Source organism: Echinops telfairi, unplaced genomic scaffold (assembly GCF_000313985.2).
Source record: "Echinops telfairi isolate 266 unplaced genomic scaffold, ASM31398v2 ScPeMD7_7412;HRSCAF=8450, whole genome shotgun sequence".
In the NCBI taxonomy this organism is placed as follows: Eukaryota; Metazoa; Chordata; class Mammalia; order Afrosoricida; family Tenrecidae; genus Echinops; species Echinops telfairi.
The window spans coordinates 1,337,468-1,347,717 of record NW_022111312.1 but is presented as its reverse complement, the minus strand read 5'-3'; the positions used below and the strand labels follow the sequence as shown (position 1 = coordinate 1,347,717).

The 10,250-nt window shown below is 52.8% G+C and overlaps 1 protein-coding gene across 1 annotated transcript in view; it reads left to right on the top strand.

The window, feature by feature from the left end:
* The first annotated feature begins 492 nt into the window (after nucleotides 1–492).
* The window catches only part of SSH1 (slingshot protein phosphatase 1), a 54,940-nt gene continuing 45,182 nt past the window's right edge, over nucleotides 493–10,250 (top strand). The window contains exon 1 of the mRNA XM_004709640.2: nucleotides 493–529. The gene's annotated coding sequence lies outside the window, so the exon portion shown is untranslated. The remainder of the gene's footprint in view (nucleotides 530–10,250) is intronic.

Here is a 10,250-nt window from a genome sequence, read left to right as displayed (position 1 = left end):
ACTCTCATCTCAGCAGCTGTGATGCACAGGCAGGCGTTCGGGCCCTGGCCCCCCTGCTATGGTTCGAGGCTTACCTGCCTTTCTTAAAAGCCGTGTGTTGGGGACTTGGTGATGGATGAACCCTTAGCTCCTGACCGGCTTGCAGGAGACATCCCTCCGCTCTGACCAAAGACAGAAGCAAACAGCGCCAGTCTAAAAAGTTGACACCGGGGGCTGGGAGAGCCTGAGTCAGAGTGTCAGAGAGGAAATGTGCCGTCACAGGAATCCGTGGCCAGCACAGCGGCCAGCACGGGGGTCAACGTGGGGAAACCTGCGACTTGCTTCCTGGGCGTTGCTCTGTGTGGGACTGGCAAGGGGAGGACGTGGTTGGTTCAAGCCACCCAGTTTCCTGGACATGAATCTCCTGCCCGGGCAGCCAGAGCAGACTGCGACCGGGGCTGTTGATAACCGCGTGTCTGATGGCTGACTTGCTCTTTGTTTCTTGGTAGCTGGAGGTTGGCAGCGACGACGATCGGAAGTTAAACCTCAGGTAAGCCGACTGGAGCATGTCTGCCCTCCCACCTCACTCCCTCGCAGGTAGGTAAGAACCGGCCCCTGATTGAGCCTTGCGTGGAGACTCCACCCGTCTGTTCCACTGGAAGCAAGCTTTTATAACATTACAGGCTGTTTGGAAAAGCAGGGAAATAACTGCCCCGGGTGCTACCACCCTGGTAGTATACGTTTTCCCCAAGTGTCCTTCTACCTCTTAGATTTCTTTTAAGCCCTTGGTGGGGGTGCGGGTAGGTAATAGCACGCAGCAGGACGTAGCCTCAGTTCAACCGTTTGCAGCAACAATGATGACCTTCTTCAGTTGGTGCAGCCTTCCTCATCCCCTTTCCCAAATCTGTCCTCCCTGGTTCTCATCAAACCTTTTGAATGGCTGTCATGAATTTTTTAAAAGTTGTTATCGTGAATTAGACGGGTTTTGCATTTCACATCACCATTTCTGTATTCAACCACGTCAACAACTTATCCAACCTCCCGGTAGCTTGCTTTGCCCTAGCCTCCCATATGCCTCACCTTGCCCCCCACTCCCTCTGGTTGGAGCTTGTCTTGCCCTTCCCCTAAGTTAACACCTGTCTAGCCTATAGCCCGGTATTTACCAAAGTGGGCGGCCGCCCCCTGGTGGAAGGGGCAGATACCTAGACTTTGTGCCAGGACTGGTTCTCAACCTTCCTCATGCCGCAGCCCTTTCATACAGTTCCTCGTGTGGTGGTGCCCCCCCCCAATAAAATTATTTTCGTTGCTACCTCATCACTGCCAGTTTGCTACTGTGATGAATCGGGTGACCCCTGTGAAAGGGAAAGGGACATTCCACCCAAAGGGGTCGAGACCCACAGGTTGAAAACAGCAGTCCTAGAGGGTGGGCAGTAGCACAGAAGTTTTTTTAATTGCCAGGGGGGCACTGAGACTTTTTCCCCCGAAAAGGGGGGGCAGGTCAAGTAAGTTTGGGCACCTATGCTCTAGTCTGTCGTTTCCCCTTCCCCCTTCCGGTAACCACCAAAGTCTGTTCCTCGTGGTATAAGAACCTTTAGGTTGATTTTTCCCCCCTTTTATAACCGTCGTGTCTTACCACATCTGTCCTTCTGGAGAGACCGCCATGCATGTTTGCAGTAAAACGCATCACACACTGTTTGCCATGTAACTGTTTTACTGTTTTGCAACGGGGCGTTCAGTGGCTCCGATTAATGTTTATAAACGGAGCATAAGTAGCTCTTCGCGAAGGAACTCTGGCAGCACCATGGTGAAGTGCTCAGCTGCCAAGCAAAAGGTTGGCGGTTCCAACCCACCAGCCGCTGTGGAAGAAAGCTGTGGCCGTCTGCTTGTGTAAAGAGTTCCATTTGGAAGCCCCCGGGGACAGTGTCCCTTTCCTGTAGGGTCACTGGGAGGCAGAATTGACTGGAGGGCAGTGGGTCGTGTGTCCCCCTGTCCGTCCCCCCCCCCCAAGCCTTCACTGTCTGATCCTGCCTGTGATACGCCATTCCTTTTGTGGTTAAGCACATAGCTGATTTGAAACGGACACGCAGCCCCCTCGAGTTGCTCAGTTCAAGGCGTTGTGTTCCTTTGTTTTCCGCGTGTGCGCTCGTGAGGCTTCTGTAGCTCTGCTTGCTTTTTATTTCATTCCTGAAGCTGAAGTCCTCAGTTGCATTCCTCATTAATAGATACCAAACCAGAAAACAAACACTGCCATCAAGTTGATTCTGACTCATGGTGGCCCTATAGGACAGGGCAGAACTGCCCCTGTGGGTTTCCAAGACTGTAACTCTTTACAAGACTAGAAAGCCTGCTATTTTTCCCCATGGAGTGGCTGCTGATTTCAAACTACTGACTCTGTGGTTAGCAGCCAAACACAGAACCACTATACCACCAGCCCTCCTAAATGCCAACAGCCTCCCTGGCCCCTCTCCCCCTCCACCCCCCGCCCCGAGTTGTCAAAGAGCCACTGAGCATTTAAAATGCACTTAACTGCCAAGGGTGCTGTAGAAGAAAGGCCTGGCAGTCTGTGTCTGGAAAGGTCCCAGCCTGGACACCCCATGGGGCACAGCCCGGCTCTGCGCTGGGGCGGCCATGAGTTACATTTGACCAGAAAGGGCGACTTGTTTGGACTGGCTTTCCCTTTGGGCTTTGGTGCTTGACTAAAGGTTCAGCAGGTCTCTGTGCCCCTCTGCAGCTGCCTGCCCTAGTGTAAAACGGTCCACAGAGCCACGGGGATATTGTCCCTTCCCCAAACTGATGGTCTGTCCCGTCTGGTGAGGGAGAGGAAGCCCCGACCGTCGGGAGAGGAAGCAGGCATTCAGAAATGGGGCTGCCATGACCACTCTTTCATTCCCAAGGGCCGGAAAGTGCAGACATGAGGGGGGACGGTTCTTATCCTTTCTTTGCCGAGTCCCCGTGTGTGCTCTTTGCTAAGCGGATGTGAGTAGGGACATACCAGCCTGTGAGCATCAGAGTGACATCTCGAGATTGAGTTGCTGGGTCCCTGTGGGTTAACACCTCCAAGAGCGGTGGTTCTCAACCTGTGGGTCTCAACCCCTTTGGGGGGTGTCGAACGACCCTTTCACAGGGGTCACCAGATTACAGTGATGAAGTAGCAATGAAAATAATGTATGATTGAGGGGTGACCACCACATGAGAAACTGTATGAAAGAGTCACGGCATTAGGAAGGTGGAGAACCACTGCTCAAGAGGAAGACCCAGTGAGACCAAGACTTTGCTCTTTGACCCTGGACTTTGAGACCAAGACTTTGCTCTTTGACCCTGGACTTTGGGGCTTCCTGCGCCCTGCAGGCTGCATGCAGACAGCCCGACTTCCCTGTGGGGGCAGTCGTGGGCCGAGTAACTGACCGGACTCTCAGCTGGGGAGCAGAGGGGCAGAAGCCCACCAAGCCAGGATGTGAAAAAGGAGGAAGTAGAGAGGAAAAGGTGGAGGAGGAGAGGAACAGGAAATGAGAGTTGCTGACTACAGCCTGAAGTTCTCTGCCTTCCCTAGCTTCCCCAGCCTCGTCCGGGACGGGCATCTCAGCCGCCCTGTGGCCCCAGCATCCTTTTTGTTCAGGCTTCTTGGCCAGAAGCAGCACCTAACGCCCTGGCTTACACTGTCTTTGGGGCAGAGAACATATGTTTGGTGTTACTCTCTTCCGGCTCACTGCTGTTGAGGCCATCCCGACTCGACTCGTAGTGACCCCGTAGGGCAGAGTGGAACTAACTGGATTATAGGTGAAGCCTCTCCTTTCCCCCAGTGAAGCTGCTGGTGGCTTTGAACTGCCAGCCTTGAAATTAGCAGCACAACACATAGCACTACACCACTGGGACTACATCCTTAAGTAAAAGGCCAGGAAACTGAATGCCTCTGAATTGTGCCCCAGAGAATGTTCAATACCTGATCATTTTCTTTTTTAAGTAGAAAGCCAGGCCTTGCATCTGAGCTACCTCTGAATAGACTTGAACCTTCTACCTTTCCATTGGCAGCCAAGGACTCTAAAGAGAAGGCACCAGCCTACTTTCTAAGCTTTCTGGGCAAACCAGGAAAGCTCCCGAGTCCTGGTGCAAGTTCTAACCACGCCTCATTCACACTGGGGGGCTCATTTGCGTTTTCAGGCCTGCACACTTCTCCCTGGTGGTGTAGTGGTGATGTGTTAGGCCACTAACTGCAAAGTCAGCAGTTCGAAACCACCAGCTGCTCCATGGGAGGAAGACAAGGCTTTCTACTCCCACAAAGAGTTATGGTCTCAGAAACCCACAGGGCCAGTTTTGCCCTGTTCTGTAGAGTTTCTGTGAGTCAGAATTGACTCACTAGCACGTGGTTGTGTTTGCGTTTTGCTTTACGTCTCTCCTGGTGGCGAGTTGGTTGAATGGAAGAGCGCATAGTCAGTTTAGGGCAGTGGTGGGGAACAGCCAGCCATCTGAGGCCCAGGAGGTCCTCAGTACCAGCCACCAGCACAGAGCTTGCCGAAGAGAAGCCGTTGCAGCCATCACACCAGAGGGCGAGTTCATAGCGTGTTTGCCCAAACTTTAGAGCGGGCTACGTTTTAGGTTGATCACTGTAGATGGCCCTCACACCACTTTACCAACATCCATTTGACCCTTGGCAGAATCGCGGCTCCCCAGTCCCCGTAGGGGAGAGGGGAGGTGTGTTCTCGTCCGTCAGTGGACCCCAAAGGTAGCTGGTGTGGTGACTCAGGGAGGGCTGCTCCTTTTGTGGCCGTGGTCACGGTCCTGATTGCAGCCCCACAGTAGAGCTGCAGGAGGCACACAGCCAGGCCTTTCTTCCGTGGTCCCTTTGGGTGGGTTCGAGCCACCAGCCTTTCAGCTAGTGGCTTTGTGCGTGGCCATTTGCACCACCCAGGACTACTGGGAGGGAGGAGAAGTGGAGGGGGCAGGGGACTCCACGCTCCTCTTTGCCCCCACCCCCTTCTGCCGATAATTAATGGTTTCATTGTTCCTGATACTCAGGAGTCATCTTTGACTCACCCGAAGCAGGTCGGACTTTGCTGAGTCACAAGGACTGGCTCTTCCTGGCCACTCACTCGCCTGCCCTCTTCTTGGCTGTCCCAGAAAGATACTGTTCGTCACCCTCACACCTGCCCCCCTTCCCGACCGCTCCCGCCACCGCGCTTCCCCTTCCCCTGTGCCCTGACCTCAGTTTACCTCCCCCGGACTGCCTCCATATTCTGCCTTCACCTTACAAGGCTGGTGTCTCCCCTCCTAACTTCTGCTTTTCAACCTCCCTGGCCCCCGGCTTCATACTCCATGTCCATGACTTCTTCCAGGGGCCAGTTCCTTTTTCTGAGAGACCCTCCTGGTCAGCTAAGCACTAGCTCCCACCCGAGCCCGGCTGGTTCTCCCCTCAGAGAACACGAGTAATCCAGCGTGCTTCTCTCTGGGGCAGGTGGTACGACACCTGTCTGCTGTCCCCGGGCAGGTGTGCTTCTGCTCATCCCAAGCTGAAGCCGCTCCCCTTCATGGCAGGGCCTTAACGACAAGCCACCTGTGTCACCTGGAACCCTGGAGGTCTAGTGGGTCAGTGCTGGGCTGCTAACAGCGGGCAAGGTCGGCAGTTTGAACCCACCAGCCACGCCATCGGAGAAAGAGGCGGCTGTCTGCTCCTGTGAAGACCGACACAGGGGCAGTTCTGCTCTGCCCTAGAGGGTCGCCATGAGTCAGAATCCACGCAGTGGCAGTGAGTTTGGTTTGGAGCGCTCTCAGCACAGGTTGGTTCCTCATTGCCCTTGGCTGACAGCCCTCTTTGCAGAGAACAAAATTACTCAGCACGCCACCCACCCCGGTGATGACAAACGTTTGTACTGTAGCCCATCATTCATGATAAAATGGAGTTACCCGCTTTTGCAGCTTCCTGGGTCGGTTCAGCATCCCCAGGGGGTGCTGTCGCGCACTTTGAACTACTGAACCCCAAAAACCGTGCTCACTGCCCCAAGTTCATTCCGATTCAGACACGGGTACAACTGCCCCAGTGGGTTTTCCACCCTGTAATTCTTTTTTTTTTTTTTTGAGACTAACTCTTTAGGAGAGTAGAAAGCCTCATCTTTCTCCCAAGGAGCACCAGGGGGATTTGAACTACTGACTTTGTGATTAGCAGCCCACTGTGTAATCACTGCACTACCAGGGCTCATTGGGTAGCACTGCTCTGGAGTAAAGAGCGCACTTGTGTGAGGAATAGAGGCGTCCCTGGGGTAGCGCCAACCGTTACGCAGTTGACTGCTAAACCTATGGTCAGTGGTTCAAACCCACTCGGACACCTTGGGTCAAAGACCTGGTGATCTGCCACCTCCGAGAGGGCACAGCCTTTGAAAACCCTCTGGAGCAGTTGCAGTCTGTGCCCCTGGAGTCGCCGTGGGTCGGGCCGACTGGACAGCATCAGGTTTTGGAAAATGAGGCATCCAAATAGCAGTGCACACATCACTACAGCACCCCTGAGTGCCTCGGGTTTTCTCACCTGTCAGAGGGGGATCTCTGCTGCCACCACTGGTGGGAGTTTGTGTCAGACTCCCTGCTGCAGGCAGGCAGGCAGGCACATGAGGGGCTGGCTGTGCACTGCCTCAAAGAGACTGCGGGGGGTCATTCCCCACTGTGTCGTGGGGGTCCTGAGTCCAAGAGAGCACCCCACGGGGACCCCAAGACTTGGAGCCGCCGGCAGACATGACCCAGTGATGGATGTTCCCACAGGAGCCAATGAGAAGGCATGCTGAACTGACTCCCTGTTGGGATCCCAGCCGTTTCTCCTGAGGCCTTCTGGGAAATGCCTGCAGGACAGGCCCCCTCACGCCCAGAACAAGGGCGATGATGCTGAACAGGGAGCGGGAGAGCCCTGCTTCCCGCATCCACGCCCCTGTTGGAAGCCTGGCTGCTCAGCCTGTGGGAACTGCTGAGCAGATGGCCCCGCTGGCAGCCACTCCTGGCTCCCTTGCCATCCTGGGAGCCGCCCCAGCCTGGCATGGCGATGTGGTTGTGTGTGCCAGGCCCAGCACTGGAGAGATGATAGGGCCCTGTTCTCCCCAGGGGGTGGCCTAGGAGCAAAGAGGATTGTTTTGTTTTGTTACATTCTTTTTCACCCCTGCCCAGCATCTCTAAGTCGGGTGCATGAGCAGTCCGTGGACATGGCATTCAGTTTTCATCTATCCGGATGCTCGTGGCTACAGGTGTGCACCAGGGTTTCTTTCCCCCTCACCCCCTTCCCCTCGCCGTCTGCAGCTGCAGCTCCGGGGACACCAGTTCTCCCTGCAGCCCCCTGAAGTGGCTGGTGGTTGGGTCTGCTGCCCTGTCACCCATCCAGGTGAGGCGGGCAGGTGGCAAGTGGCCCCCATCATCATTCAATGCCCCTTCTTTTGATGCTGCCCCAGAGTTCGTCTCTGCCCTTCTGGGCGGTTTTTTCTTTCTCTCTCGTTTAATCATTTTTCACATGAAAATACCTATTGTGCTACTAAATGTTGAAATCTTTATTTTTTTAATTATTTTGTTTATATCTATTATTCATTTTTAATTCACCCTTTATTGGGGGGCTCTTACAGATCTTATGACAATCCATCATTCTGTTGTATTAAGCACACTTGCACATATGTTGCCATCAACGTTTCCAAAACAGTGTCTTTCTACTTGAGCCCTTGGTATCAGCTTCTCTTTTTTCCCCTCCCTCCCTCAACTCCCTCCACGATCAGTTACTATATATTGTTGTTATTTTGTGTCTTACACTGTCCGCTGTCTCCCTGCACCCACCTTTCATGTTAAAATCTTTAGATGAACTGGATGCTATATCAGCAGCCCTCTTGGGTTGAGGTGTGGCTCCTTCATGGAACCCAGAAGCTGTGCTGTCCTATTTTGTGGGGTCTTAGTGGCATAGCGATTGTGAGTTAGGCTACTATATAAAAGGTCAGCAGTTTGAAACCACCAGCCACTTTGAGGGAGAAAGACCAGGCTTTCTACTCCTGTAAAGCGTTACCATGGCAAAAACTGACAGATAGTGTTACCCGGCCCTATAGGGTTGCTATGAGTGAGCATTGACTCAATGATAGTGAGTTGAGTTTAGAATAAGGTGACCAGATTTTATCATTGGTAAAGCGGGACACCATTGATAAAACTCATATCCTGGTGAGCTAGCCACATAGCAGTCGAAAACCCTAGCTTGTCGTGCATTCTTTCCAAAAATTGGGACTTTTTAAAAACGCTGCAGGACGCAGGAAAAATTGTTCAAAATCGGGACTGTCCCGCCAAAAACAGGACGTCTGGTCACCTTAGTTTAGAACCACCCACCTCTCTGTTAGCCGCCCAGCGTCGGTCGGCACGACAGCGCCCCCAGGCCTCCTGTGTGGTTTGGACATGGTGTTTTCTTGGGCTGGTGTCCTCGACTTGTGGCACCACAGGAATGTCCACCACAGACAGGACCAACCCCATAGTTTGCAGAGCCCTGGGCAAGTAAACCATTGTTGGAAAAATCCTTAGCATTTCAAGATGGCAACCACAGGACACAAAACCAGGTGCTGGGTGGGCCTTCAGAGTGCAGGGCCTGTAGCATCTGCACGTGGCATCCCATGGGGCCCTGGCCCTGCCCTCTAGACTGTGAGCCACCCTGAGGACTGGTCCTCCCTCTTCTTCTCCACCCCATAGCACCTGGCGTGCTCCCTATGGGCCTTACCGATAACGTAAACTTGCAGACCTGGGGGGCTGTTGTACCAGTGAGCTGCTCCTCTTCGGCCAAACCCGGGTATTCTTCTGGCTACGTTGTTGGGCCTGGGCCATGTTATCTGTTTATCTTTTATGTAACCTCGCACTTCAGGTAGACGTTTACGCCTCATGAGGTCCCCCCTTAACAGGTTTTCAACACATCTGCTCTCTGTGACCTTGGTTACATGTCCCACAATGTGTCTGCCTTCTGATCACTTCCTTTCTGCCTGTCTCCCTTTCCCGGCATTCCCTCCCCTACCCCTCCTTAGGCTCTGATCTCTGTTTCAGGCTCAGCGTTGGCCATGTGGGGTCATGTAATTGAAGGGACATTTAATATATTTTTAAAGTCATTTTATTGGGGGCTCATGCAACTCATCACAATCCATACATATATCAATCTATAAAGCACATTTGTACATTTGTTACCCTCGTTATTCTTTTTTTTTTAAATTATTTTATTGAGGGCTCATACAATTCTTATCACAGTCCATACATACATCCATTGAGTCAAGCACGTATGTACACCTGTTGCCCCCATCAATCTCAAAACATTTGCCCTCCACTTTAGCCCTCAATATCATTTGCACATTTTTCCCCTCCCTCCCCCCACCCGGGATATTTAATATTAAAATCAGAATTTGGCTTCATTGTTGTCAAGGAGAAACTCTTGACCCCTTTTTTCTTTAAACAAAACACTCTAAACCCAGGACAACTGAGAACAGAGTTCATTTTAAGTTGATCCGGTTGAAATTTAATTAAACGCACAATGAAGGTTCACTGAAGATGGACTGTGTGATTTCATTACACAAATGACTGGGGTTTTGGCGTTTGGAGGAGCCCTGTGTTGGAGAGGTTCCAAGTAGTGAGCTGATCTGAAAGGCCAGCAGTTCGAAACTACCATCCGCTCCTTGGAAGGAAGTTACGGCTTTCTACTCCCCTAAAGAGTTAAGTCCTGGACCCTCACAGGGGCCATTCTACCCTGTCCTGAAAGGCCCCTGCGAGTTGGCATTAACTCCGTGGCTGTGATTTTGGTGTGGGGATTGCAAATCTAAAAACAGAACCAAACTTCCTCAGTCAAGTCGATTCCGACTTAGCGCCCCTAGAGGCCAGGGCGAAACCATCCCTGAGTGTTTCCCAGCATGTCCGTGTCAATGGGGCAGGCAGCCTCATCTTTCTCCCACAGAGTGGCTGGTGGACTCGAACCGCTGATCCGATGGTTAGCAGCCCAGTTAACCCAGTGAGCCACCAGGGAGCGACTCAGGAAACCTGGCTTTTGTGCCGGATTGTACCAGGGTGTACCATCTGCTGTGTGACTTTAGGCAAGTCCCTTCACCTCTCTGGTCCGGTTTCCTCCTAGGGTAAAAAGACAGGATTAGGCTGTGGTTCCCAAACTCGAGAGTGTGGATCTTTAGAGCCATCAGTCTAGTCCTGCGTTTCTACGGTTTCTCTGACCCCTTGCTGTAGATTCATGACAGACTGCTAGTAGTAAGAGCAAGCCGTGTGTGTGTGTGTGTGTGTGTGTGTGTGTGTGTGTG